This window comes from Tyto alba, unplaced genomic scaffold (genome assembly GCF_018691265.1).
Source record: "Tyto alba isolate M040663 unplaced genomic scaffold, T.alba_DEE_v4.0 Super-Scaffold_10, whole genome shotgun sequence".
NCBI classification, from domain to species: domain Eukaryota; kingdom Metazoa; phylum Chordata; class Aves; order Strigiformes; family Tytonidae; genus Tyto; species Tyto alba.
The window spans coordinates 22,355,464-22,373,532 of NW_024881262.1; the positions used below are offsets into that span (position 1 = coordinate 22,355,464).

Below are 18,069 nucleotides of genomic sequence, written 5' to 3' on the forward strand. Positions count from 1 at the left end.
GGAAAGAATATTAAATAAAAAAACCCCTGAACCCAGGGAACCTAATGTTCTGATATGTGATGTTAAGCTATCTCATCACTAATACAGTGTATAATTTCTGGTTTGCCACTTATTGCATGTAAAGTCAATGATTTTTCAGCGTCAGTATCTTCAAAACCAAGTGTTTTAACCATTGCAATATTAGCCTGAAAATCACAAGATCTTAAATAATGAGTTTTGGTGTTCTTTAAAAAAAAAAAACCTACATTCACTAAGCTTATGATTTTTTTTTTTTCCTCCTTGCTTCCTTAACCACCATGAGAGCTCAGTACATGTCTTTTTTATAACATGTACTGGTTGGTAGGTGAACATACCATGAAGCAGCAGTAGCATTATCGCCTTATTACTGGCACTTCAGTTCACAAATTGGCTGCATCTGAAAAGACACTGAAGAGGAACTGGAAGGGAGATGCTTTCCCTGGACTCTGCAGGAGTGACCTGTAGCGTGTTGGTGTGAACTCGGGTATCCCAACCCCCTGTTGTCATCATCAGTGCCCTGCCGAGCCCGTTCCCTGGTATGCCCATCCCTCTGCTCCCCTCTGCCTCCCATCCGGGGCTCCCCTCGCCCCACTGCTGTGCAGCTTCAAGGCCTTGTCACACACCCCGACTGCTGGGTTTCAGAGCTGAGCTCACTGTCGGCTCCCCAGCTGCCTTCCCTTCCAGTTTGAAGGGATGTTTGGCAATAAGAAGTAGCCAGAGCCAGGGGCGCAGCATGAGCTTTGTCTCTTCTAGTTGGAGCACTGGGGGGGTGGCTCAGCTGCGACTGTGGGCACCAGGTTGTTCAGATGCACAGGTACAGCTGTATTTGAACAGATGTTCAAATGCGACTGTCAAGATTTTGGTACTGGTGTCACAGTATTTACAAAGGTTGTTTAGGCTGTCAGGTATAGAAGTACACTAACCAGACAGTTGATTTAATGAATGAATAGTTTTTCCCAGGTGATGGCTGCATAGTGATGGCCTCAGTTTTTGTGTCTGCGCTGAGGCACCATCCCAGGATATGACGGGTTGTGAGGGGAGGCAGGGTGATCTCAGAAAATCCTGGCAAGATTGGTGGAGAGGTTTTGGCCTTTTATATCTTCATCTGTGTTTGTATGTGATATCATCTACGATAACAAATCTGAATTATTTCATAATCCTCAACTACGAACTGCTTATAATGTCTCCTAAAGACTTTTCTTTATTCTCTAAATGAGCATAAAATCTGCGAATTTGGCTTTGATTTCAGTGTAATGAATTTGAATGAAGTTGCCTAGTGCAATGCAAGACTTTTATGAATATGTATGCAGTGCTGCTAGCCTTCCTTATTGTATGGATGCCTGAGGGGATGAAATGGGTGAGCTCCAGACTTCTGGTCTTATGCGTCAGCTCCTGATCAGGAATGTCTGATAAATTATTTTTGAGGGTTTTTTTTGCTGTTTTCTGATCTCTTAAAAAGAATTCTTTAAGAAAGAGAGCTTCCTAGTAATCTCTGATTTTGCTAGTATACAGTTTAGTAGTATTTTTCTTTTTCCAGATGAGGGGTTTAGCGGATTAAGCCTTCCTGCTTTCTAAACAAAGGAAATTTAAACTTTCTAATTTTTTTGTTTTAATCTCAAGGCTTCCTAGTTAAAAAAAAAAAAGTCAACAAAGACACTGATGTCTGAATTTCACTGCATTCTCCCTCCCCCCACCTCAAGTAAACAAGTATCTGCTTTACTAATTTTTTTTTTTTTTTAAGTATACTGAAAGTATACAAGCTTCTTTCTAGACATTATCAGAGATAAAAAAAGGTGTTTTGGCAGTAGAATAGAGGTCACTGGAACTATTGTCACATGAAAGATAGCTGGAACTCTGGAATATTCTAGTCATTGGAATGGGTTTGCTTATACTATGCAGTTACAAAATTACCCATGTTACATTCAAGCAGTTGTCATCTGAGCTTCAAAATCAACAGTTTAATTTAAATAAATTGTTTCTTTATGAATATTTATAGTCATATTTTCTATAACTATTTATATAGTTTCGGGTTGTCTTGCATGTTCAGTGGGAAGCTTGCATTTTTAGCTGTTCCTCATAGTCAAAAAGGCTGTGAAAGTAGGCTTGGATTCTGAGGTTTCTAACTTGTAGGCTTCCTGCTGCGCCTACAGAGAGACTTAGGAAAGTCAGTGAGAGAAAACTGGGACAGTACAGAAAATAGTAATCGTAAAACATCCTGTAAATAGAGGTACTGGAGCCTTAATTTTGTGGAAAGAAGGTGGAGAAGAGATTGTATTCCAACACATGAAGTTTCCTTAAGAGTTTCACAAACACAACATAAAACTACAAAAAGACTCTGCTTATTAAACTCTGAGAGAAGTTTATTGCTTATAGAACTCCAGTCTGAATGTCGCAGCTGTTACTAATTACAACTAGGAGTAATTACACCATCAAAGATTAATGTAATCGTACGTTTCAGTGCATACAGGGTAATGGAAACATAGTGGATGTATACGGGATGATGAGAGATTAATGTAATGCACACATTCTTAGCTGGTTAATAATAATTTTGTGCCTTTATATAATATTTTACATGCCTATACCATTGTGCATGCCTCTAATTCCTAAGTCTTCAAAGCATCCTAGGAAAAGAAACTGGCTTAACATCCCAGGTCTGCTGCTATCTCTGGATGTTGTCAATGTGTGTTAGTAAAGATTCTTTTGTCAGTAACTCTTTTTTTTTTTTTTTTTTTTTTCATTATGTGTCTCGTCTTGGTTTAATTTTGTGTTTTTCAATTAAGTTTTCCAAAGCAGTAGATCCTAAGAGATAATAACTGTTACTAGATGATGCTGTGTTTCTATTTTTCACTTTTTTAAGATACTGCTCTCAGGTTTTAGCTAGAAGGGATTTAATGTTTTGATGCTGTTTTTCACCATGTGGCTTTTTGAAATTACTTTAGCTAATTTCATTAGCAATTCCATGCCACTTCTACACCCAGAGTTATGAAACTCTGGTCTGCAGACTGCTGTTACCTACAAGGCCGGGGTAAATGGTCTGCAAAGACAAACAGTGCATAGGGCCTTTTGGTTAAGACTTTGATGATGAAAGGACATAGTCATTTGGGAAGAACCAGACCTGACAGAGGAAAATATGAGGCAACACTTTTCTCATGATATTAAAGTAAATGTATTTTCATTTTATGTTTCCCATGAGGTAAGAATGTTTGTGCAGTCAATTCCTCTGATCTGGTGGTGTTTGATAACTTGTTAAGGAATAGTAAATGGGTCACCTGCTTACCATTTCAGCTGGTTTATAATGTTTTCTTATATGTATCTCTACTGTTGACCTAGCAAATCGCTTTCTGAGACTTTTCCAGTACTCTTGGCATAGAAGTAACAGCACAGATGCTTTGATGTCCAGATTTGACAGTTTCTTGAAGGTGTTTCACCCTCCCATCTTCTGAAAAGAAGATGGTCTTAATTATGCACAGTACACTTTATTCTTTCTTCAGTGCCAGTCCTACAGTACGTAATCATAAGGCAGCTGCTTCAGTGGGAGCTTTATGTAGCTGAATTTTGTTACTAGCCTAACATTAAGCTCAGAAAATGCCACTTCACTTTACTTTCCATGTAAGTCTTCTCTGGGAAAGGTAGCTTTAATTTCCAGCTCTTTCTGTCTCATTTAGACGGCCTTGCAAAGCATGCTCATTCCCAGAAGGTGGGGAGTATCAGGCCAGACAGCATTTCTGTCGCGTGGAGCTCAGGGTGCGTTGCCTGCGACAGAGGGAAGGGGAGAGCAGGCTGAGAATGCCTGCTGGGCTCTCGTGTTGCTGCTTCTGGAGCAGAACAAGAAAGCTCCACCAGCCCTCGCCAGCAGAACTGGACGTGCTTCTGTCCTCTGTCGCCTGGCAGGTCCAGGTGCATCTTTTCATCTGCTCTTACCATTACAATTTAAACTCCCAGTTTTACTGGCATGCTACCTAGATGTAACAAAATCTTTTTAAGTCCCCACAAAAGCTTTAATATCACCATTTTAGATGTACTGTTTTTGTCTATTTCTGGTGGCAGTTTAGCATCTATGGCGAGGTCTTTATTTTCCCCTTTCTACCAACTGACAGGAATGAATACAAACTCTTCTCTCTTTCTCTATTCTGTTAACTATTTTTGCTATCTTTCTTACTCATTTTTTTTTTTTTTAAAGCTCTGTGATGTGCTGTGAGCCTCATGCCTTATCGGAAAAGGATTTGGAGAACTTTTCCCTCCATGAGGAAAATGGTATACCCCAACTGTGCTTCCCAGGCTTCTTAATAGATCCGTTTTATTGTCTTCTGTTCCAGTGCCAGAGAATTTTGTCAGGCAATCCATAGTGATTGATTCTAGGGAAACAAAACACCATTTCCTCCTGTTTTCAGTCTTGAGTCACGTTGTAGCTCTCTCACCAGAGGCACAAAGCAGCCAGTCAGGTTTTCCCGCAGCAATTCCAGAATTCCTGCACTTGTCTACAAACAGCTGTACAAAATTAACTGAATATAACTTTCAATTCTGGTCTTGACGCCTAAAAAAGATGGTTCAGAGACTGATAGAAATGGCCTGGCACCCTTCTGGATTTCATATGGAATAAAAAAAACATGTCTCAGTTAGTGGAGTTTCTGTAACTTCTTGAGTTTCATACTGTTTTTCTTGATGTAAGGTGCTCCAATGCTACATGGAATTATTTTTTTTGTGATTCTAACTGCTGGTCACCAGGGACAGAACTTGTGGTTGAGTATTTAATGCATCATTTACAGTTTACTTTGTCTTATTTTTTCTTGCAGGTTAACTTTATACTTTCAGCTATCAGAAAATCTCAGAGAACATAAATGTTCTTCTTTCCATTTGCAAACTACATAGAAAGCCACAGTGTTTTGTCATTAGTAGGAGCTGGTAAAGAAACATTTGCAATGGCAATACATTGCTCTTGTTCATACATGCCAAGTATGGTCTGTTAGGTAACAAAATGAAAAATTAAAGTGATGGCTGCAAGGGCTAGCATACTGTCTGTTATGCAGCTTCTCTCTTAGTAAGCTTAGCTATTGAATTTGTTATAACTAATGGTGAGGGAGTTAGACTGCAGAAAATAGCTCAGACAGTAGAATGTAGTCTTAAAAACAAATAAAGTAAAATCTCATTCAGTATATATTACAAAATATGGCATTCTATATTCTTTCACTCAGGTCTGAGTGGCTTGCTGGGGAGAAGAGAGATCTTGTAAAAGAGTTATTCTGTAATAAAGCACATCTGTATTCCAAAACATGGTCATCCTCAAGGCCTGAGAGTCCTTGTAGGCCTGACAAAGTAAATCCATGCTGAACTCTCTTCTGCCAAGGTTAGATTGCTGCTTGTCGCAACCTAAAAACCAGCCAAGGTGTATTCACCCTTTTACTGCAACCAAATTTGAACAGTTAATCTATTCTCAGAAGAATCACCACAACTCCATCCGCTGGTCCTCAAAATTATGAATGACATCCATCAAGTTATTGTGGTATGTCTGTATAAGACTATTAATTCTATATTATGAGAGCCATGTTACATAATACGAATGATCCTAATTTTATAGAAAATTTTCACTAATTATTTTAAAATCTTAGGTAAAAACGTTTATCTTAAGTGAACTAGTTTTTACATTTCTTCCTGTTATCTCATAATCTCATGCCATTACAGCTGAGTGAATGTGGATGATATACTGAAATAACACCTGAATTTCTTACTCCCTGTTCATTGCGTATGTGCTTCAGGTAATACTGGTTTGGAATAAGAAACTTCGGTTATTGTTATTTTGAATTAACTGTGTTAGACCAATAAGAATCACTTAGCATCCAGAGTGTATTTGATACACTGTAGTGAAATCTACGTGGCCATAGCAAGGGCCTATCTGATGAATATCATGTCTTCATGGAGCAAGGGGGGAGTAATGTGGGTTAGTGTGAGTCGATCTTATCCTCAGTAGTTGGAAATACACTGCTGACTGAGAATATTTGTGAAGTCCACTCCCTCTTAATAAAAACCACAATCTACAAATAAACAGTAATAGTGGAAGTATAGTGTGTTTCTAGAGCAGTTTTAAGTTTATGAGAAGATCGGCTATATTATTTGCAGCGCTCCACATGTTCTGATGTATTTTGTGAAGGGTTTAAGCCTTCAGTATTTCTCTCCTTTCTGACTGAGATCCCTATTGATTAATTTTCAAATTTTATGTGAATGAAAGGACAAAAATGCCCTTCATCAAAATGTTTTTCTTTTGATAACCATGCTGTCATAATGTAATACAAAATTAATACTGCATGAAACATTGCCACATTTCCTTTGCAGAATGCTGCAATATTTTGATGCTCTTAGAAGTTTCATCATTTGCTTTTTGTATCTGACAATTCTTTTTGGCAAAATTGGTGTTTTTCCAAAAGCACTCTGACTACACTAAGCCAGCATCCTTTCACAGAATATGGTTCCATTGAAGACTTTCCTGGCTCTGCATCTTTGGCTGGGTGCAGACAGCTGACCTTTGGGTGAACTTCTTGTAATTTGCTTTTCCTATTTGTTAATGATTTGAGATTTCATAGAGGATTTGTATGGCAGCAGAACAGGAGATGAACAATAATGTATGTCCTCATTAAACCTTCAGTATTTCTTTTCCTTTGGAGTTTTCTTTGAGTGCGAAGAACTAAGCCCTTATTCAACAGTTACTGGAATCAGAATTGCCCTTAAGTAACCAAGTGCCTACTGTACTTCTTCATTTGCTTTTAGTGAACGGATTACACAGTGGCATTTGGAGTTCAGCATAGTAGCTAGCAAGCATACGTTTGGGGTTTTTTTCCTGTTTTCCCTGACACAGCTTTTTCCCCTTTCCAGGTTGATGGCAAGTTCCTTGATTATATGCTGTCCAACAGCCCAGGAATAGCCAGAGATCTTTTATCAATTTTCAGCCCAGTACACTCCCACTCCTCTCTTTGCCATCAGTGACCCACTATTTCATCACTACCTTGGAAGTTCCTTATGTAAATTAGTATCAAAAGTATTTAGAATATTATATGAAGCTTCTGGCGCTTCTGATTTTTTTTCCCCTACTTCTGGAGACTTAGTATATTTTGCTGACTTGTGCAGTGGTTTTTAAGTTAACATCCTTTTGTTTTTCTTTCCCCTTGTTTGTTCTCCTTGCTTGCCTCCCCTCCTTTTTCATCCTGTAGCAGAGAGTGTTGTTTTTATTTTTGAGCTTATATTGATGAGCTTCTATTGATCTTGCTTTTTTATATAAGCATACATAAATTTATGTACATCACGAGTGGAGTCCTTTGTTTGATGTAAAATCATTGTTTAGATAATATTATAAAATTACTGAAACTGATATTAAAATGTCTTCATATGATCCCACACTTCTTAAAGTGAAATTGCAGACACCAGGGAAGTTTGAATTCAGTTCTGAAGTGACATGTTCTTATGCGTTTAACATATGGCAGCAGCTTTTCTTTTTCTGGCTGTGATCCAAACGCCTGAGTCTCCTTTTCTGTTTCCTTGCTCATTGAAACTTCCAGTCACTTTGGGTGGATTTAAGGAAACACTGTTAGGAAATAAATGGCAGAATAATAGTTAATGTAATGAAAAGTATATGAAATGTAGTCTAAACTGGGTGGTTAACTGCTTTCTGGTGCTCTCTGTTTCTAGGTCAACAACACTATTCCAACAGGGATTTTTTTTTTTTCCTTTTTTTTAATTTTGAAAATGTAAGGCTACTTTGCTTTGGGTTTGGATTGTCCTTCCACTGCAAATGGAACACTTACTTTTAAAATTTTTGCCATAGGTATCTTAAGAAATTAATTAAATGTTCCTAAGAATACCTTGTGTGCAATCACTACGTGATGTCCCCTTATAATTAGTAAACAAATCTAATGGTTTATCACATTAAAATCATTTCTATGATTATGTTAATGTGTATCCCTGTTTCCATGTAACTTTTTTCCATGATCAGAACAGCATGACAGTTCATAATTTTTTTTTCTCTGTAAGAAAATAAGTACTGTACTAAACAGACCAGGTTTGGGTTTTTTTGCAGTTCAAGTGTGCATTCCCCTTTACAGCAAAGCACTGATATTAAGATATACCCCCTGCTTTTTTCCAAAGTTTCTACTCTAGGTCTTTCTTGAGTTGTTTTGCATTTGTCTTTCTGTTCCTTAAGGAACACATTCAAACTGCCTGATGCACATGCTCACCCTGATCCCAGTGTCAAATAGGATTGTTCTAAAATGATGCACTGACAGAGTGAAAAGGAACAAACAAATCTATCAGCTTTCTAAAATGAGGGTTAAAAAGCCTTGAAATCTTAGCATTTAAATTAGAAAGTGTTGATCTCCTGCCAACCCTCTACTTTCCCTACTCAATTCCTGTGAAACTGGTAGGATATCAAATTAGGAAAGTTAACCTCTTGAAGCTTTTAGGGGGAAGCTGTTTTGTCTCCTTCAGTTCCCCGCTGACTCAGGAGAAAGAAGCTGGCAGGTTGAGCTGTGAAATGCATATTTTGAGTGGACAGCACACTCAGCTTTATTTTTATTCCAGCTCTGCTGTGAAGAATAAGTTTTAAGTACTGATTTTGAAGTAGTACTGAAGTAATTCTGTATGCTATATGTATCCTACTGTTAGAATTAGAAGTATCTTAAAGCATTTATAGATAGGGTGTGCGGAGAAAGGTGATTTGCACACTTACAACCTGTTGAATTTGACACTATCACTACTGAAATCACCACGTACCCAAAGAACACGAGGCTCACTTAAAAATCATGAGGTGAGAAACTGTTATTTTTAGTTGGCCTCTATTTTGTGAGCCCTTATGACTTCTAAAGCATATCCTGGCAGTCATGAGAGCCAGAGGCCCTCCTTTAAAGGCTGGGACTGTCATGTAAATGCTTTGCTGTGCAGCACACTCTTCAAGAACAGCACTTAATCTTGTGAGACCCCTGCAGCTCTTGGGAGTTGGCAACACTTTGGCTCCTAACCAGGTGGGGAGGAAAAGTGTGCTTATGCTAGGCTAAACTTTCTGTCTGTGCCAGCAGTTTGACACCTGCTTTTTTGGCACCTCCTTAGAAACAGGTAAAGAAACTAATGGCTACTTTGAACTTCTAGTTTTAAAGACTGTACCCCACAAGCTAAAGAATAATTTCCTTACCTGTACAATGCTGGGATCTAACTCTTTGGTGGTGGGGAAAGAAGCACCTGTGTCTTCTGTATAACCAAAACCAGGCGTGGTGAACAGGGAAATTGGTAGTGTGGTCAAGGCACTGTGCTGTGTATTTGTTAGCACACAGTGCTGACAGGGGATGTGCTCTGAATCCGTGAGGATGCAATGTGAAACAGTCTTAGAAAAATTTCATACAGCTGTGGAGGTAAGATACCTCCTTCCTCCAGCAGAAGGAATAGTTCAAGATGATGAGCTTGGTAGTTTTATTCTCAAAATCACTCTACTTGTGTAATATCAAGAAACAATGGGCCAAATTTCAATGGTTGCTTTCCTTTTGATTCCTCAGTGAAGTATGCTACTTTGTCTTACAGGGTTCTTTAAGCTTCAGGGACCACTGCACGGATGGCAGTCAAACAGAAGTGTTTATTTTAGTTACAATTACTTCTATCTGGTACCAATTAGGAAACCAGAGAGTCTAAACCAGTTTGTAAGTAACGGTAAGGCTACGTTTACTGAGAGTTTTGGATTGACATATGCTTTAAAATCAATTCTTCAAAAGAAACTTAGCAGGGAGAAGTCTTTAATGAGAAAGAGAAAATAATGATGAGAACTTAAACTCTGAGTGGGATCCGGTTATGCTACCAAGGTGACCTTTGGCTTTTTAGAAAAAATAATTGACCATCTTTTGTTTAATAGTAAAACCCTACAGTACATTAGCTTACAGCAGTATTCCAGTAGTCTCTAAAATTCACTAAGAGGAAAATGTAAGAAGAATTGCATGATGTAGTTGATCTGAGTTTGGTATAAGAGCGTAGATGAGATGTATGGCTCTATTTTATGATTCCTTAGTTGAGCTATAGCAAGTTGCTGCTCAGGATGCTGAAAGGGCAAAGCTGCTGTTTCTTGGTGCTGTGTCATAGCTCATTTTGTTCTGTTCTATCTCTTTGGTCACGTAATTATGGTTTGCCTGTAGAAGGGAACTGGATGATCCATGATGAGTGCTGTGCCTTCAGCAGATGGGCATTGCTGTCATACTCTTGGGCTCTCATTTGCTTGTTTCTTACATCTCTGTATTTGCAGAGGAGGATTCTTAGAATACATGAAAGTTTCAATTATTTGTTACATAGCAAACCATTTTAAAGATATACTTAAGTGTTGACCAAATGGTAAAAATTTTAGTTGTTTTTTCAAATGAGGTCAGCCATTGCAGTGCATACGGGGATTGTACTCAGACCTTCTCTTTTAACAGGCATCACGTTCCAGTAATCTTTGCTTCTCAGCTGGGTTGGAAAGAGGATGCCATCAGTGTGAAAAAATTCCTGGTCCATACTCATGCTGGATGGCATGAATTTCTCTGAGTAGTGTCAAGACTGGCATCTACCTGTTGAGACTGTGTGCAACTCCAGTGCTATCAATGTACTTGTCCCGTGGGCTCTCACAGTGTTAACACTGTTGATGGTGTGAGCTCTCTGGGGCTGCTCTGAGGAATTCTGACAGCTTGAGGCCATACTGCACAATATCAAAACTTGCAATTGTCTCTCTGTCTGTAACTTTTTTTACATACAAAGCTTCTTGTTTGTAGCCAATAGATGAATATCCACTGTATATTGAACAGAAAAAGATAAATCTGCTGTGGAAGTGTGTTGAAGCTAAATATTACATGTGATAAAAATTGCTGATGTGGCTGTAGGAGAAAGTTAGCTGATGAAGGACAGGGATTACTGCACAATTGGTTTATGATACTTTGATCATACATACACGTCTTAGACCTGTTAAGTTACTTCTAAAAAATAACCCTGATGTATATTAATAGTTATTAATAACTTCCTTAATGTGATGTCATAAAAAGCATTTCATCAAAGGAGATATAAGGCTGTTAATTATCACTGCTTCCCCAGTCAGCAAAAGACAAACCACATTTAAGTGACTTGCTGATCAAGAGTATGCTTGAGCACATCCAGAAATAGTTTAAATAACTAGATGAACAACTGTAAATGTAAGAGGTGTAATAATCTTTGAAATAAAAAGCAAAAATTTCCCAGATTGGAATGAAATAAAGTTGAACCTACACTTGAGTGCATTTGACTAACCACTCATATGAATAATCAAAACGTGAAGAAGATCAGCTTGCAAACCTTGATTGAGTGTGGAATATTTTGGAGGCAGGTAAGAAGATAAAGGGGAGAGAGCAGGCTGTGAGGACATCCATGGGCAGTCCAAAATGAATTTCTTCATGGCAGCTTTCTACCTGGGGGCTGCCAAAATTCCCAGCACAATGAACATTTTTTCCTCTCCAACCCATAGCTGTTATAGTGGAGCTGAGCCTTTCACAACAAAAACTATCTCTGAACTGAAACAATATATGCTGCTTGCTTCCAGGATGGAAATAGTGTGCAGCAGAAGGGGAGGAAAGAAATAAACCTTGACTTTAGTGATCGTGTTAGAATTCAGTTTAAAGGAAAGTAAACTTCTTAAAGTTTTTGCGTAATTATGGACTTAGGACAAGTTTATTTTAGGAATGTTTTTACTTTTATCTTGAATTCAGTGGTGAGAAGTTTAAGGTCTCTTATTTGTACCCATTACCTTTTGTTTCCCATTGCAACCTTTGTTTCTGTTAAGCCTTGTAAATTCAGTCTGTTGTGCCTTTACATCTGTCTAAACACAAATGGTGTTTCTGATGTTTTTAACACCCTGAAAGGATTTACAAACTGACCCCAGAGTTGATACTCCTGTTTCTGACTGCCCAGGGTTTGTTTTGGGCTGGCTGTCCTTTGAGTGGCTGGTTGCAGTAGTGCTGATGTAGGGGGCTGACACACCAATTTCAGTTGCAGGATTTAAGAAATAATTGGTTTAAAGATTAATTTTTCTTTGAAGTTAGCAATAAAATGAGCTGGCAAGCACAGTGCTTCTATGCTTCTGCCTATAAATAGCACAAATTTTCTATTTAAATCTTTGATAAAGGCTTGAACTGGTTGAAATGCCTGCTTTCTCATGTTCCAGTCACTTGCAATGAAATGGCTTTAATATTTAAGTAACTGGTTTTATTAGACTCTGGTAGGCTTTAATAGGTGTTCCTGGAGTGCTCTTGACTTGCTCTTATTGGTTGGCTGAGAGAAAAAACTTTTGTTCTTTTCCAGCAGGACTCTGAGGGTGTCATTCAACACCCTGGGGCAAGATGCTGAGCCAATCTCAGCAATGGGAGGCAATGATAAATCTGGATTTTAGGGAAATATATCGGGTTAGGTCTTGGTTGCACTCTGAATTTGTAACTTCTGCTTTTTACATGTCCAAAGCATAATCATCAGATGCTACTTCCTACTGATTATCTTTGAAATATATTTATTCACACAGTTATTTCTATTGGTGCTTTGAGCTGGACTAACTTTTGTGAAAGATGATTCTGATAAGTCATCTTCTTACCCTACATCAGACAACTTTGTCCCTTTCAAATAAATGTTTTTAAGAAATAATTAACAATAGAAAAATTTGTACCAGAAGACATTAGGACTTGAAGTGAGACTTACTGTCATATGATCCTAATGCTGCTAAGCACCATTTTAGCACGAGTGGATGAAAAGGATTTTCATGTTAGTCTGGAAAAACAAAACAGAAATGTTACTTCCACTACTGTAATGTCGAGTCCTTTACAATTTATGGTGGCATCCCTTTGTATTTGTTGATAGGTTTGGGAAAGAATAAGAAACTTCCGGCTTGTTTAAAAACAACAAAAAAGCAGCACTAATTTTTGCTAGTTGGGCTGTTGAATTTTGTATTTTCTGTTTGGGCTAATCATTTGAATTCAGGAAAGAATGCATATTTAGACTTTCTCTTAAGCTGTAGGATCCCTATTTGCTAAATAAATACTGCATTACAGTAGGGAATGTTGAAGTGTCATTTGTACCCAACAGGTGTTACACCTCCTGTCCAAAGAGGTGTGGTGCAGCTGGGGCTCAGGCTAAAGCCTGGCTTTACAGAAGGGAAGTGCTGCTGAGGCTCCTGGAGTAAAGCTAGAGCAACCACCAAGGCTGGTCAGTGCAAAATAGTATTTTGGAGATGTTTATACTTGCTGGAGCCTTGTGATGATATTGATGTCTGGTCCTGGGACAATTGCTTGTATATAAATCATTAGTATTAAACTTTCTAGGCAATACTATTTACAAGAACTAGATGTATCCATTGAAAAGTTTTTTTACATAGAAAACAAGTTAAGTTAGTGAATGCTTGTAGAAAATAGATTTTACAGAAGTACAAGTATCAAGTAAATTGTTTATATCACAGAGATACAATCATATGTAAGCTACCTGCATAAAATACATAAACTTGGTGCATTATTCCGTGAACCAAGGAAGACCGATGTAATTTTAGAATTTAAGCCTTAGAATTTAAGATTTCCTCTACAAATTGAAGAGTAATTTTTGGAGCTTTTATATTTTAATTCTAAAAGTCTAAAATAGCAAAAATATCATTGTTAGTGAGGATAATTTACATGTCTTTAAAACATTTTCTTAAAAATATCTCTAAAGTACATTTACAGATAAAAGACTACTTCCAACTGATTTTGGTGAAAATACTAAAAGCAAAGTATTGTCTTTTACCTAAGATCTGTCAGAAGAAATGGTATCTGAAAAGAGGGGGTTTTTACAGAAAGGTTTACACGTATGCATCTAGGTTATAAGAAAGTAACTACAGTATTTGCTGTCAAATTCACATTCTAGGCTATTAAAAAGTTCAGAATTGAAATCTATATGTTTGTTTTTCTGAATTTTCACGTTTTTTTTCTGTTACTGCTTTCAGCAAAGACTGTTGTCAGCTGGGCACTCGTGGTATTTTTCCTTTCTCATGGAAGTGTTGATGGGTTGTGAACACTGCTTTAGGGTTAATTTTCTAAAGTGATGTTTTGAAATTGTAGTTATTTTTGTAAGTCACTAGTCAGACTAAATCAGACAAACTAACAAAATGTGAAATATTAGGGCTTCTGGGGGTGGATTGAAGGCTAAATATAGTTAAATTGAAACAACAGGATGAATGATGTCAAGCTCAAAATAGAACTCATGTAATTTACAGACCAATATGATGTGCTTAGTCTTTCTTACTCTAGCAGGTCTAGGACATTGAACAATGGACTTTTAGTGGTTAGTATTTTAAATATTACTAGAAAGAGGAGTTTAGTAACAGAATTAATTGATTAATATAACCGATACAGTTTGATATAAAGGCTAAATAATGTGAAGCTCTACTTGCTAGCAGCTCTGACTGCTCTGCTCCATTCTTAGCTGTTTTCTCAGCAGTGGCTGCCTGTCTGTACTTAAGGGATCTCTTTGTAGAGGAGACAGCAGAGAACATAGTGCCTGGATCCAGTTACTCTCTATCAATCAAACACGTGAGAAGAGATGGAGACTACTCTGCTCGTTCACACATGAGGACAGCTCTTCTCATTCAATCCCTCTTCTGTCCTCCTCACAGTGGTGCATTCTTGTGGCCTGGATGGGGCGTTTTACGGCTAGGCAGCCACAAAAGTTGAGCCCCAGTAGTGGACCCAAGTTGCTGTGCCTGAGAAGGCTTTGATATCTTTTCTCTCAGAAGTCACCTCACTTTCATTTCACTAATGTATATGTATTAGAACGCATCATGTTCTTATGTGAGCACAATTTGTAATGTATATAGGGTATTTTATAATGGCTCTTTTTTTTTTTCAGTTTCCTTCTAGGTACCTGCTGACTCTTTTCTAATGCTGAAATTAGGCAGATTTTGAAGGCAAAAAGCAGTTTCTTCTGCTCTGAGTACGAGGTAGGATATTGACTGTTTTTAAGATCTATCAGTGTTGCACTGTAAATCAAGGATGATCACAGTAGCCCTAAACTGGCTACACAGGTACTAGATGGAGCCTAATTGCATTTTCACAGGCATTTTATTTGCTCTTCCCACTCTAACAGGGTGTTTGTACACTGTACTGTGGCTGCATACCCTTACGTTGAAATGATGCCAGCTTCAGCTTTCTGAAAGCCCATTTCTCTCTGGTCTTTTCACCCTGTAGTCTGATCCTTCCCTAGGTGTGATAGCAGCACAGAGGGTTGCTGATCCCCAGAAACTGAGTTTATTGATATTTACCATGGTGGGTTGGCTTTTGCTAAGTTGTATGAGGTATTCAGGATCATATCTAAGTATCCAAAGTACATTTACCTATGACTATTAAAAATGACCATATCTTCAGATAAATATGAAATCTCTTGTCAACTCAGGCCACCATTGCAAATAGTGAGAAATATAGGTTTTATATATATAAAAAGTAATATGTAATAATTTTATAGGCATTTATACAAATTATTTGCATTTATACATTTATAATTTTGCTTCTTTCTTATTGTACAATTGCTAGAAAAATAGTTGATTAGCTTTTTTAAAAAAATGGATGAAGAAAACTCTAGAAAGTTGATAAGATTTGTTTGGCTTTCAGCTAGAATAAACATGTAAAGTTAAACATCCTAATCTAGGTGATTTAGTTCAGCTCTGACATTTTTGCCTTAGGCAGTGATTGGAAAATTGTGGTTTATGTCGCAACCAACCAGTTTAGCTGCCCAGTTTTGATCTTGAAATTTCCAAGATCAACATATTTTGCTTTGTTTTGTCCTTGAAATTGAAAACTCTTTACTCTGCCTATCTTTTAGCTAATTAATATTTTCCACTCTTCCCAAATGTTTATACTTATCATGAAGTAATGAGGAATTCTGTAATGCAAATATAGTTTACAGTGAACTCTGAGATATTTTTACAAATGCTGTAGATTTTATTCATGATTCCACTTCTCAATTGAAGAACATCCCTGAAAATCTCTCATGTGTTTTACCAAGCAGTCAAAACTTCTAGGAAAAGCAGTATGCCATATTTTATGAGGCGCCGCACTTTTCACTGTGAAAAGATGAGACACACATAAATTGAAACAAACCAGGTTCGGATTGGATAAAATCCTTTTCTTTTTTTTTTCTTTTTTTTTCTTTTTTTTTTTTTTTTAATATATGAGCACAGTGAGGCAGTGAACAGGTTGCTTAGGGAGATTATGCAGTCACCGTCCTTTGAGGGTTTCAAGACCTGACTGTATAAACCTTGAGTGACTTCATCTGACCTCGCAGCTGACCCTGCTTTCAGTAGGAGTTTGGATTAGAGACTTCCTGAGGTCCCTCAGGTCTCTTCCAGGGTGATTGTTGTGACAAGTCACCCAATTGCTCTGATAAACATGCAAAACCAGCCTTTTATATATACAAGGACTATGTACGTATGTTAGGTAAGAAACACTTAGGCTGAAAAATCAAAATCTGAAAACAAGGCTGAGCCTGCGACAATTCAGTAGAATGAGCAGTTAAAATTGTACCTATTTTAAAATACATCTAGCAGGTACTTTCTTCCCTCTACTGCTGTCCATTCTTGGGAGCTTTTCTGCTTTTTCCTGCCTTAAAGACCACTTGTCCTCATCCTTTCTTGCTTGCTTAATTTTATGTGGAAGTACCCGTCTCAGAATTGGTTGCTATTTGACAGAACATTACAGCTTGAGGCTCCTTTTTCATTATATGAATATATTAAAATATAAATTCTGGGATATGTCTGAGAAATTACATTTATGCATTGAAGTTCATTATGTTTATTTCTGTGACTGTCTGTAAAGGCCTGTTCAAGGTAAAAGAATGCAGAATTTTAATAGAGGGGAGATTTGACAGTTGTTTGCCGAATGCACTGCAACATTTATTGCTATAGGACCTGCTGAAGCATGCATTTATATGCACCCTTAAAGAATGCCCTTTAGTCTCATTTAGGGTTAAACATGCTGAGTGAGGATGGATTTCAGTGTGTACAGACCACTTATCCTGCCAGATAATGGCTATATCATACATATAACCACTAAATGCTCTGGGGCTTCTGTTAGTGTGAGTTGGTGGAAGGCAAAAGCAAAAGTTCAACCAAGAATAATTTGATGTGTTGAGTGGTATCCTGCAGGGCAGGACCGCTGCTGGCTTTGAGCAGTGTTTTTCTCCCTTGCTTTCTTATTTCTTCTCTCTTTTACCAGGTCTCTCCTGCAGATCTGCTAACCTGCTGCTTCTGGTGTAAGGGGGTCTAGAAGAAGAAAGAGGCAACAGTGTCATGCTAAAGATACATATGGTGTGGACACTACCACGTGGGAGTGTGTGAAGTGAGGACAAAAAAAGTGAGTCCCAGTGTGTGAAAGCTAACAAATTGCATGTGTTAATTGGGGCTCTGAGAAGACACCAAAATGTTAAAAGGGGAAGAAATGGAAACTTCCTGGTAAAATGTATTACTTTCATAGCTGCACATAATCTCTTGGCATTGTAAGTGCAGACGGAGACAGTATTCCAAGTTTTTATACTTGAGACACATTTTACTTTCTACACAGGCCCGCTGATAACAAACCAGTACCCTGTTTGCCTCCATTAGTGAACTGTGCAACCAGTAAGGAAACAATTACCAAACTCAAAGAGAAAGATGAAAGATATAATTGCCTGATAGGATGATTACAGAACAGGAAAGGAAGCAAAGTGAAACTGAAGAAAGAGCATCTCTTTACTAGGAAGGATGTGGTCTTACTAGTGTAGAAAGGTTTATTTCTAACTTTCAAAGCTTAGCACTTCTTGGCTTGCTTGGAAAAGAATCCTTCTCTATTCATACAGACTTTGTTTTCCCCCTCTTAACTAGAGCCCTGTTCAGTCCTTTGTCTGTCAGTCTGATGACTTTCTCTTTCCCAAATTATTTTGCTTTTTAATGTAATTGCTGTATTAGTTGTTTTTGAAGTTTGGCTTGTGATTTAAGTTGCACGAAGAAAATTCAGAGATTTCACTGAGCTTTAAGCTTCAACTGTCAATAAA

General features: G+C 37.8%; 1 protein-coding gene across 1 annotated transcript in view; it reads left to right on the top strand.

Moving 5' to 3' along the window:
- The window catches only part of SPSB4 (splA/ryanodine receptor domain and SOCS box containing 4), a 168,946-nt gene that overhangs the window by 17,826 nt on the left and 133,051 nt on the right, over window positions 1-18,069 (top strand). The window contains exons 3-4 of the mRNA XM_033005500.2: window positions 14,896-14,986; window positions 17,256-17,393. The gene's annotated coding sequence lies outside the window, so the exon portion shown is untranslated. The remainder of the gene's footprint in view (window positions 1-14,895; window positions 14,987-17,255; window positions 17,394-18,069) is intronic.